This window comes from Leucopleurus acutus (genome assembly GCF_964270905.1).
Source record: "Leucopleurus acutus genome assembly, chromosome: 9".
Classification (NCBI taxonomy): Eukaryota; Metazoa; Chordata; class Mammalia; order Artiodactyla; family Delphinidae; genus Leucopleurus; species Leucopleurus acutus.
Genome location: NC_139144.1, coordinates 47,171,197 through 47,184,159, shown reverse-complemented (window position 1 = coordinate 47,184,159; position 12,963 = coordinate 47,171,197).

Genomic DNA, 12,963 nt, shown 5'->3' with positions numbered 1-12,963 from the left:
TTCTCTCAGTGAGCAGGTTTTCTATTAGTTGGAGTACTAGCTGAGACTGAGTCCAGAATCCCTTTTTCCTATATCTGTACTGAGCATATGGTGGATTCTCTTGAATTGCAGATCGGAGCCACAGCCAAATTTGTCATTTGTCTAATTTATTCAAAATCTCTATTTTCTAACTAAAAATTGTCACCATCTTAGAGCACTTCAGTTCTGTTGTGCACACCAGCATTTAGCTTTCTTTGGGAAGTGGGCCATTTTTCCCCCCAAAAGAAACACACTTTTCAAGAGAACAGAACAGAGTCTTACAGTGATGTGGGTGCATGGGGGTATGTTTGAATCATCCCATAGTAAAATCACTCATTCCCAAACACCAGCTTCACGGCACCACATGTCTTTGAATCCAAGGTCCAAATCTGTTCACATTCCAACCTTCCTGAAACCAGGATGTGTCGTATAATTGATACCTTGTCAACTGTTTGGCAGTCATTTTTCTTTCTTCGTGGAACACAAAATGGTAAAAGAGCTTATAAGCAATAGTTTCTTATATTTGATCAAATACAGAATAATTCTTTAAAACTAAACCTCTATAAAGTTACACATCACTATTTGCCATAGACTTTGGGGGCTATTTATATATAAGTGAACAGGAGAATCTGAAGTCAGGGGATGCCAAGTGCTGCCTGTGATGGGGAAGAAGTGCCATGGATGAGGAAGGTGCCCAGGGTTAGACGAACAAAGAAGTCAGGGCACCGAGCTGGCTTCCTACATAGCCTCTGGGCTGGGATTCTAAGAATCAGTAGTTGCTGGTCAGGGGAAGGGCAGGAGTGTGTGTGGATATGCCTCCCCCAGGCAGAGGGAAAGCAATGAACAAATTGCTTCCACAGTAGAACTGCATGGTGTGTGTGTGCAACCAACTGTAAGCAGTTATGCATTCCTAGAACTTGAAGAACAGGAGCTGTGACCGGGGACACATGGGGACCAGTCTCTCCTGGAGGGTAGACATTTGATGCTGTCTATTTCAAATGCAGTGGTCACTTTCTATGTCCTCTCTTTGCTACATTTCCTAATTGACTTTCCGTAACAAATGTTGGATGCCTTTGGCAGATCTCTTGGGTTTAGCTTCCAATTGCAGGATACTAATTTATATAATTTTCTCCTCATTCCATCTTTCCGTTTTCTCAGAGATCAACTTCATCTAAAAATATTACCAGTTTTCAACAGTTGGTTTTGTTTCTCTGATGCATAACCTCAGAACTAATACAAGCTGTATAATTTAAGAGCCTAGAGGGAGTTGAGAAAACAATGGAATGAAGCCCCTTCCTTTTAAATTGGGGAACCTGTGATCCAGAGAGAGCAAAGCAAATCAGCTTCAGAGCCAGGGCTCAGATACAGGCTCCTGACGACTTGCCAAATGAAGAAACACACATTTGTCAGAGGTTCTAGGTGCCACATTAAAAAAACAATTTATGTTTGTACTTTTTATTTTGTTCAATGTATTTTTCATCTTTTTTTCCCAGAAGTTTACCTCTAGTCACTTTCTCTTATGTCTAAAATGATTTTTATAATTTCCCATGTAGAGAAGGAAAAGTGTTTTAAATATAAATATTTAAATGGTTTCAGTAGAAATGGGGAGGAAAAACTAAAACAATTCCTCCAGGCATAATTAACTATATTTATTTTTATTATTATTTCAATCTTGATGCATCAAACTGTGTTCACACATAGTTGATAAAGAGAGATCCCTGTGGAAGGTGGGAAGTTGAATTATCTTCTATCCTTTCAAAAGCTAAACATTAATTAACGTAATGTGATTCTGACTAGCTTTTATGGGTGTTTTTCTATGTCTCAGATATCACACAGCCTTCCTTTTCAGATTTTGATAGGGTTATGAATACTTGAGCATTCCATATAACTTTAAATGGATTCTGTTTCTAGCTGAGTTTGGGTCTCCTGCAAATGATTTTTGACATTTCATAAATTCACAAGCAAATGTGAAACACCATCATGATTTAATTTTACGAGTCATGCTTTAATTTTGTGAGTCAGCAAGTCCTACAGGAGGAAAGCAGAATTCTAACCTTATTCAAGGCAGCTAAAAGATAGATGATAGATGAGTTTTTATTTAAACCCTACACATGCAAGTTTGCATTTTCTGTTAATGAATTGGGGCTTAGGATATTTTTAAAATATTTTTAAATGATCGCTCACATTTCAAAACAGCTCAAGTATTATATACAAGCATTAATTAAGGTTAATAACTCCCTAACTCTATTAAAATCACATCCTGAAGTAAATATTTTAACGCCAGTATAACTTGTCTCCCAATATGCTGCTCAATATAAAATCCAGGAATCCCACGACCATGCCACAAATCTGTCCCTCCTCCAAGTCACTTCACTATCTGGCCTCACTTGGCTCATCTGTAAAATAGTAGACTAGGCTAGCTGACATCTAGGATGCCCTCAGTCACAAAACCACGAAGCTAATTTTAATTATTTTCAGAGATATTTACATCTAAGAGAAAGCTTAGAGATAATGAACACAACATCTTCCTTTTTAAAGATAAGGAAATTGGGTTTCTAGAAAGAGAGACTTTTCCAAGATCAGCTTAAAGATCAAGTTTATGAGGAGGAATTCTGGGACTGAAACATTCATCAGCTGATTAGCAACCTGGTGCTTTCCTGAGTCTCTTCCTCTCTTCCAAGAGATGTCTCTCAAAGGAAAATATCAAATATAGTATCCCATATTTGAAGAAACTTTAAAAAAAAGCCAATGTATTCTCTAAAAAGCTTTCATCCTTAACATTAATATTAGTTAAAAATATTATGTCCCCACGAAACAAACTAAAATCAAAATAAACCGCAAACTCAAATTGCTCACAAGGGGCACAGTCTAGGTCTTGCTCTTCTTTCTCTTGCTTACAGCCCTGCTTGCAAAGGAGGAGTAAGGGTGAATTTTGTGCTGCAACAAAACTCATGATGGTAGTAATGACAAGGCTGGCACTGAACACAACAAACCTCAAGGAAATCTAAAAGAGCAAATAATACGAAATGGATTAGAAGACTGGAAACAGAAAAAGAACAAATAGGGTATCTTTGCTAAAGAAAGGAGTTTTAAAAAACCCTTGCTGTATAAATTATATTCACCCTTGATTTTATTTAGGTTGGTTTATGTAACTTTCAAATGTCAATTCAAATTTAGCATACGTATGGATTTTAATCTCTGGTACTTACAGTGGCTTTTTCTCTAAAAGCTTAATGTCATAAGGTGAAGAATGAAGGAACACCCTAGTCAGACAAAGGTCTCAATCAACTTCTGTCAAGAAATACTAGAGGCTTCAACTGCCAGCACAGAACATTATTAAATGATGGGAATACATGTTTTCCTTAAATTAAATGTTAACACTGCATTTTATAATTGGGATAAATTTTTTATGAAAGATTAATCTAAGATAAACTAACTTTCTCATCTGAGACTGTGGTGTCCAGTACATCAGCCACTTGAAATATGGCTAGTTTGAAATATTTCAAACACACATGGCTATTGAGCAACTTGAAATGTGGCTAGTTTGAAATCAGATATGCTTTCAAGTAAAACACACACTATAATCTGCAGACTTAGTAACCCCCCAAAAGTAAAATGTCTATTAAGAAATTTGTATTTTATACTCATTTATATTTTATGTTGATAAAATTATATGTATTTTATATTGATATATGTATATTTAAATTTTATATAACTATATAGCTATATTATATATAAATATATATTTACATATTATATGTTATATTTAATTATGTTCATACTTATTTATATTTTATATATGTATTTTTATATTTTATGTTGAATAATATTTTGGATATATTGGGTTACATAAGTATATCATCTAATGCCCCCTGCTTCTTTTCAGTTGTTTCAATATGCCTCCTAGAATGTTTTAAATTACACATGTGGCTGCCCTTATATTTTTATTGGACAGCCTTGGTCTAAGGCATTAAACAAAGCAGCAAACAGCTAAAAATTAATTCCGTAACTCAGGTCATCAATCTTCTGTACAAATATAAATACCTTTAAACAGTTTTCTCCCCAGAATCTCTGACAATTATCCTGTCAGAGATGTCATTACAAAAATAAAATCTTATTTATATACATGTGTATGTATATATACAAAGACCATATATGTGTATATATACGTGTATATATAATCTTTTAAAACGAACTACAAAATGGCTACAATTCACATTTTCATAATAAGTTGCTTTAAAAAGGTCCAACTCTCTATGCAAAATATACTGCTTTAAATCAGATTCACAGGAATGATTATGTGAAGTGGATGAACTACCTTTAGGCCATCAAAAGTGAGAATATAAGGACAATCAATCAATCTCTCTCTCTCTCTCTCTCTCTCTATATATATATATACACACACACACATATGCACATATATAAATACCTACAAATATAAAATGCATACATATATTTATAAATGAAATATACATAATTCATATATAAATATGAATGGTTAATAATATTACAAGTGTGAAGGAAGAAAAAGAATGTGAATGTAGTGACGACACCTATATGAAATTACACATAAGCATAATGTCAACAATCAGAACAATTGGGGAGATACTACTGTTTACAAAGTTCTCTTTCTTTAAGGTTAAATTCATAATTGAAAGCCTCTTAAAGAGATGATCAAGTAATTTCTTAGGCCTCCCCAGGATCACTCAGAGATAGGAGAGAACTTACAGATCATTCAGTCCAATCTTCCCCTTTCATAGATGAGCCAACTGAGGCCCAGGATTGAAGGAAATTTCCCAAGGCACAGAGTAAGCTTTTTTCATTAGTTTTAAATTACTGAAACACACATACACCAGTACGTGGTTTATAAAATATCTATGCTGTGCACAGGTCCTGTAAACAAACCCAAACAGCTCCTTTCTCTGGAAACGGCACAGATTCAAGGACTTTCCTGGGTAAGGTAGTGGCCCCTAAATCATGTTGGAGTTTGGGCTGGTTTAAGAGCAAGGGATGAAGGCAGCCCAGGCAGGGGAGGGAGATGCAAGAGGAGGACCTTTAAATAAAAGTCAGCAGCAAAGGGAAGCAGGCAGAAAGAGAGAGCTTTGCATTTTCACGTACCCCAATTAACAGAGCCACCCTTGGGTCATCTACTTGGTGTTATTTGAGAACTAATAAAAGATCCCTTTTCCAGGTTCTTGCTACTTTCTTAGGGAAGACATTTACTGGAATAAACGGCAGCAATAGTGCTGTTATTATTAATAGTGAATAAATTATTAACCATTATTAATAGCAAATAAGGCACAAGACCAATTATTTTGGTGGGAATCAGGAAAGACAGGTCCATTGGACATATACCTGGTAAGGCACGTAGAATAACCAGGTAGAACCACCAGGAAGTAGCTCAAAGGCACAGAGCTTCAGGTCAGGAGTGCAAAGAAGAGAGAAGCAGGAAACAGAAAGAGGCAAGTGGTTTGGTACTAACACAAAGTTTACCTACTTCACAACGTTGCCCATGCTGCCTACGGCAACACGGAGGAAAGAGTATTAGATACAAGGACACTCAACTTCTGGCCTTCAGGGAGCAGCAGGTAGAAGGAAAATCCCCAGGGTGGTGATGACCAGCCTCCCTCCTCATGCTCTATGCGGAATCACGGCCCTGGGCATTGTGCTGGGCCCCTTCTCTCATGGCTTCCACTCTTCATCACCACTACTCAGTTCTTTGGAACCATCCAGCACCATGACTATAACCACTGCTGTTCCTTTCCCTTCAGAAGGGACAGGTCTTACCCTTTTGCCCCTTCCCACCTTGGTCCATCTATTATCCCTTCTCTTTCAAGTTAATCAACCTCTCTTTCTGCCGTCAACCCATATCCTCCAACCTGTTTCTTCCTCCAGTTACCATCCTCTTCCTTCTCTTCACAAAGTTCTTCTACGCCCACACAGTCTGGTTCCTTTCTCCACCACACCAGAGAAAGGTTTTCACCAGGAGCCCAACTCAAGTCCTCCTCTCGCTTGACCTTTGACTAAGCTCCCCTCCTTGACTTCTCAGAAAACACTCTCTACACTTTGGTAATTTTTCAGTTTCCTTTGTTAGCTCCTTTCCCTCTGTGTGCAATGATATCTTGAATATCATTGCTCTACAAGGTTCCAACCTTAGCCGTCTTCTATCACACTTTACTTGCTCCCTCTAGGTGATTTAATCCACTTCTGTGGCTTCAACCAACAGCTGTATGCCAACAACTTCCAGAATTAAACACCTCTCCAGAGACTACAGTAGGGGGATCAAAATGTGGATTTGGTGCTCTGGAGAGGTATTTAACTCTCCATTTTCCTATGGTCATCTTCACCTGGATGTCCGATAGGCACTTCAAATTCAGCACCTCTAAAACTAAAATTATCTCTCTCCATCTCCACCCCCAAATGTTTCTTTTTTCTGTGGTCCCTATGTTAATTACCAGCACAAAATCTACTGAGTGGCTCAATTTGGAAACTTGACTTCTTTCTCGTCTTTAGCTGCTGGTCTCCAAGTTCTCTCCATTCTACCTCCTAAAAGGCTACTAAATACATCTTCTCCTTTCTAGATTCACAGCCAGGGCTTAGTCTAGGCCTTCAGAGGCAAAACCATCCCTGTATCTGCCCACTCCAATCTTTTACACCATGGTCTGAACTATTTCTATAATATGCAAATCTAATCATACCACCTTCCTACTTAAAACGCTTTAATTGCCTTCTCTTGTCCCTAGAGAAAGTCCAAACTTTGTAGCAAAAAAAAATCAGGCCCCTTCACATTCTGGCCCCTTCCCAAAAATGTTCACCTCACACAGAACTATTCCTTCCGGTCATTTCAGAGTGCTAGAACTTTCCTGAATACACTATCTCATTTCAAGGCTTTGCAAAGTTTCCCTCCACTTGAAGTGACCTCCCCTCCTTTGTCCAATTGGCCAAACTTAACATCTTATTTCAAGACTCTCAAATGTCACCTCCTCCGTGAAGTCTTCCCCAACCCAACACCTGCCCTCCTGCTCCACACGGATGCTAGTGGTGCCTTGCACTCCCATTATTCTCCTGTGATGAGCTGATTACATCTGCATGCCCCACACTAGCCTGGAAGTCCCTTGAAGGCAGGGACCCTAACTGGTTCATCTTTGCCTCCTTACACCAAGCACAGAACCTGAAACACAATAGGCCTTTAGTAAATATGTGCTGGACAAAGGGCCATAATTTTGTGCTACCATTTATGGGGCACTTTACATGTGTGAAGCACTTGGAGTTAATGCCCACACCAGAAGGGGATACAACCCCATTTTGCAAGTGAGAAAAAAAGCTTAGAAAGGTGAAATAATTTGCCCAAAGTCAACAGCTAGTAAATTCAAGGCTGCTTTTGACCTCTGAACTCCTGTTTCTAAGCACTCCACTCTACTCCTGGACCAAAGGGACTGGATACTGGGCTTGGTTTCTATAAAAACAATCTCTCCTAATCACAGGCTCAGGCTGTGTTAGCCCCAAATCCATTACCACCATGGTGCTCGTGCACAACAAAACCTTGCTGAAGACTCCTGGCGGCTATCAGGGTTCCTACCCATAAGAAGAGGGGGGCAACATTTACCACAATTAGCTCCTTGGTCCCTGGCTTAGGATGCGCTACCCCAGAAACATGCAGAGAAGGCTGGATTTCCCCCACGTACCATTAGGTTTCCATGGCCTACCCTGGGAACAGAGAAGTGGGTGGGTGTGAGAGATCATGATGACGGATTTTAATGCGTGCTCTGGGAAAATAGCTGCAAAACTTTACAGTCATTCGTTGTACAAATACACCACAGAATGAGAGGAACTTCCCACTCTCAAGTCTAGACTCTCAGGGCTAGCAATATACCATTATCTATATATTCACTGGTCCATCACTGAATATATATACCTCGTGTTTCCCACCCACAGTCATGCATTCAGTTGTCTTCTTCAGTCACCCTCTTTTAATTCTATGTAATTTCTGTTAAACGTATTCTAAAATTGACCTCTTTAATTTCCTCTAATGACTTTTTAATGCCAGTTCCTTATTTTCTACTAATACCTCTACCGCCTCTCCATGACTATAGAGCACATAATTGAAATCAGTCCTGTGCTTACGTTGATTAATACATTTAAGCCTCTCAATTCACAGGTGATCAAACTTGCCCAAGGTCACTCAGCTAATGAGGGATACACATGCACACTGGGCTCCAGGCATGAGGACTATTTGCCAGTATTCTTTCCCTCTGTATACCTGGGTACTGTGTGGTGAACTCTCTCTCTCCACTCCCAACCTTTTCTGACCTGCCAAATTCCTACTGGCCCTTTAAGGCTTAACTCAAGGGTCACCTCCTCCACAAATCTTCTCAGGTTTTCTCTGCTCTCTCTCCTGTCGGTTGGGTACCTCTGCCCTGGGCTTCATTCCCTCCCCACTTTTCCTGAAATGTAATTGTCACCTGACCCCTTGATCTCCCTCACTAGGCTGCAGGCTCCTCCAGAGCAGTGTAGAGTCTGGGTCTTGTCTTGGGATTCCCAGTTCTGGAACAATGCATGGCATATAACACACACATAACAAATGCTTGCTGAAAACTCAGTAGTGACCCCACTCCTCTGATTTGGCCAAAGTCCTGATGAACGACATCATCTGACTTAGGAGGAGAGACTTCCTATCATGAGCAATGCCATTTTCTCAGCTTTCCATGAACTTTCTCTCGCTAGGTTTACACTGAGACAAGTAATTACCATTAGTTGAGGAATTACTACTTCTCAGACTGACATGAATGCTTCGTGCACAGTATGCTTATTCTGACAACACTGTCCAGTGGACATCATCCTCATTTTATGGATGAAGCTCAAAATCAGTTACTTATCCTAAGTAACTGGCCTACAGTCACAGAGGAGAAAGGCTTTGTTTTAAAAGAATATATAGGGCTTCCCTGGTGGTGCAGTGGTTGAGAGTTCACCTGCTGATGCAGGGGACACGGGTTCGTGCCCCGGTCAGGGAAGATCCCACATGCCGCATAGCGGCTGGGCCCGTGAGCCATGGCCGCTGAGCCTGCGCTCCGCAACGGGAGAGGCCACAACAGTGAGAGGCCCGCGTACCGCAAAAAAAAAAAAAAAGCTTAAGTAACTTGCTCAAGGTCACATGGCTAATTAAGTGTTGCAGCTGGAGTTCCAATTCTGCTCTATTGGGATCCAAAACCTGTCCTCTGCCCAGCCTCCATGGCATTAAATATGATGGTGGTATAAAACGTGACAGCTTGAGGAAAAAAATGTTCCTCCTGTAGGTATCGGTATTGGAGTTAAGGGCTTTGCTGAGGCAGATTCTGGATGGGGGTGAGGATGGGAATGAGGTTAATTAGTTAGTGATCTATGTTGACTCATGGACAAAAACATACAGATAGCATCCTTGTCCATGGTTCCCATAAATCTGATAGTGCAGATGGAATAAAAAGGACATTAGTAGCCAGCGCACTGATCCTAAACGTTGCCACCTACCCTCAGGCTTCTAGATGTGGGGCTCAATCAATAAAGAGGAAAAATCCTTTCTGATCCTTGTGGCCTATTAACTTCACCGCCTTCTCCTGTATGAGGTTTCTATAACTTAAAAGTTCACACCAATACGGGTTTACCCTGCCTTGTCATTTCACAGTTGCCACACTTCTCTTGCTCTGATAAAACTGCCCGCACCTGAAAAAAAAATGTACTGTTTAGTCAAATACACTGAAAATGCAGCAGTTTTGAAGGTTTTCTTTTGAGTAACAAAATTGTCCATATTTTTTCATAAGGTTGATGTGGAGAGAAATGCATGGTAATAAAGATGCTCAGAGAAAGCAGTCAGATAGGGTCTCAGGTGGACCAAATGAAGCAAAGACAGCTATAAAATAAACTTGCTAGGCATTTACCATCCAGTGTCTTTAGCATGTCATGCCCTATGGATGGAGTGTCCAAGGTCAGTTTTTTTAGCCTTGGGTCTCTCTACTATTACAATGAGTACTCAGTAGCTTAACTGTCATTTTCTAAAGATTCATCTTTAATGACAGTACAACTCTTTACCTATGTAATGCAAAAAAGATCCAATTAGAAAGCTACATCTCCTTAAATTAAATATATACATGGCAGTCTGAAACCAAACAATGATAATCGAAATATTAAGGATTATAAACTGATTTTGCCCCTATGGTATTCTCTACACACGATGTTTCAAAAATAAAGACTGCAACCTAAAACAACAAAAACAAAAAGAATGGTTTGAAAATTCACTCAAAAGTAAAAAAATGTATGTTTTAAACAGAAGGTAAGAAATTGAGTCTGGAGCACAGATTTCAAACTAATAAGCGTTTCCTATTTCATTCCCCCACCCCAAGGAACAGTTCAGATCTCAGAAAAACTAAAGGTCCACAGAAACCAACCTGACATTTTTCTGGTGAGGCTTTACTGAAATGTTTAGACATGAACATGTTTGCAATGAGTCATAATTTATAGGACCTTAATGGCCAATGCCTTATGTGCGTTTCTTCCTACATTCAATAGCATTTTCAAACCAGCTGGTGGTACATTTTCCAGGCCCTGATAATTTGTATAAAGTTACCAGATCTCAGTTACTAAGGCTGCCACCCAGCACCCTTTCTCGTGATAATTTTTTATGCTATCTAAACAGAAGAGAACCTGATTCCCTTTTTGAACTAGAACTCTCCCCCAACCAGCCAGTTAATGCCTTTCGCCAGAGAAAGGGCGCACGCACTATTTTTAAGACCCCCAAAGAGAAGTTGAGGGGCCTTCGGGGCACTCCAAGTAAAAAGGCAATGGGAAACGTTAATGGGGAGCCGCTCTGGGCAAAGGCAGACGCAGTAACAGGATATGTTCCTTTCTAGAGGAAGCAGGAGCTGCGATAGCCGCGAGGCAGGAAAGGCGGTGTCAGCAGCACCTAAAGGAAACGGGCGCGCCAGGGTTGGCCAGGACCTGGCCTGCGTAGGGACTCTCGCTCCAGTCGGGTCCGAGGTTGGTGAGCACTTCGCCCGCGGGAGGTCAAGCTCAGGCCTCCCGGTACTAGTGGTTATAAAGAGTACCCATCTGCGCCCTGCCACCTCCGCCAAAGACGGGCTAAAGGAAGAGAAAAAGCAAACACCAGGAGCCGCGGCAGGTGAACTCGTCAACAAGTCAGCCCCGGACGCAAGTCCCTGTCCAAGAGGGACCTCGGGGTCCTGGGGCCGGAGGCGTTGGGAAGGCGAGGCACTGCGTGGGTGGGGTGGGTGGGCGGGGAAGGGGGTGCTGCAAACGCCGGGTCCACAGATGGGGCTGGAGCGCGGAACATTTCCCTCCGCGCCCCACCGGGGCTGACGCGCGCTCTCGAAGCGCGCACGCATCCTCCAGACCTTCCCAGGCCCCAGGGCGGCGGCGGGGAAGGGGAAGGGGCTGCGGCGGTTCTTGCACAGGGACGGGGGGCAGGAGGAGGCGACCTGCTTGTCACCGGCGCCCGCGGAGGGCTGGCAGCCCCAGGCCCCCGACCGCCCCGGCTGCCGGGCGTCTCCCAATGCAGCCTGCAGCCCGCCCAGCTCGCCCTCGCCACGGCCCCGTAGGGCAGGTACCTCGGAGCCTCGGCCCCTAGGAGCCTCCCGGCCGCGATCCGAGCGCCCCTCCAGCTCCCTCATCCGACGTCGGCGTCAGCAGAAGGCGAGGGAAGGGGGCGGGGGGAGCGCAGGAACCGGCCCTTCCTGCGGCGGTCGCCGCCAGCCGGAATAGCAGCCGGCGGAACCCGTGAGCGCCGCAGCGCAGCGCAGTGGCCGGGGGGAGCGGGTGCCTTCGCCTCTCCGCGAGCGCCAGGGGCCGGGGCCCCGCCGTTGTCTCCCCTCCCCGCTTCTCCCCTCCGAAGAATCCCCGGCGGGCGACCCCTCCCAGCAAGACCCAGGGACCCAGAGGAGGGAGAGGGCGATGGCCTCACCTTGTTTGGGGCGGGTCCGGGATTGGGGGAGTGAGTCTCCCTCTCTTTATTCCCTGGGGTCTTTCCTCGACCCCCATCTCCTAGGGTACACCCCGCTCGGATCTGCCGCCCAGGGTGACCCCGCCCCTGCTCTCCCGCAGGTGTGCCACGTGTCCAAAGCATTTGCGTCACAATGACCTGGCCTACAGGTGGGAGCAGCAGCGAACGCCCCGGGGTGCCCACTGTGCTGTGCTTAGCGCGTGCTGCTTGCTTCCACTGCAGACTGCCGTGGCTTTAGAGGACAGGAGACTTCATGACTTCAATGCCAAGGAAAGTTACAGAGCCCTGTACCTGGGAATCAAGTTTGGGCTTAAAGTAAAGAGGCTCTGTGAAAAAAAAAAAAAAAACTGTATATGTATTTTTCATTCCCATATATTCATATATCTTTTATACTTAAGTTACTGACGCTTATAGTAATTTTATCTTCTCTTATTCTTTGTTATCAGGAAAGAACCAAACCCTTCTTTTTTGAGTACCCTGCAGTGATCACATGAAGAAATGGTGTTGGAATAGTTCCTTCTTAAAATCATCTATGCTGAAAAGCAGTCCCAATGTGCTATGACTCATCCCTGACTGTGTTATATATTTATTAAAAAGTTCATTGAATAGTCACTGATTGAAACAATTTAACAGGGTGGAACGAAAGATGATTATTGTAATGATACAAACAAGTCTGAAATTCACAGGTGACAAGAATGGGCTGCTTGTTCTGTGCCAGGCATATGCTGTATACTTTACATTTAATCCTTACAGCAACCCAGTCCTGTGGGTAGAGTATTATCCCTATTTTACAGATGAAAACACTGCCCAGAGTACCATAAAGGCATTCAGCCAATAGGATGTTGAGCAGAAGTTTGACTCCAGGGTTGTCTGAACCAAGAGATTTAGTTTAATCTCAAGGTAGAAAGGTGTCTGACAAAGATGCAAAGTGAAAAAGTATAGGAGAAGATGTTGTCATT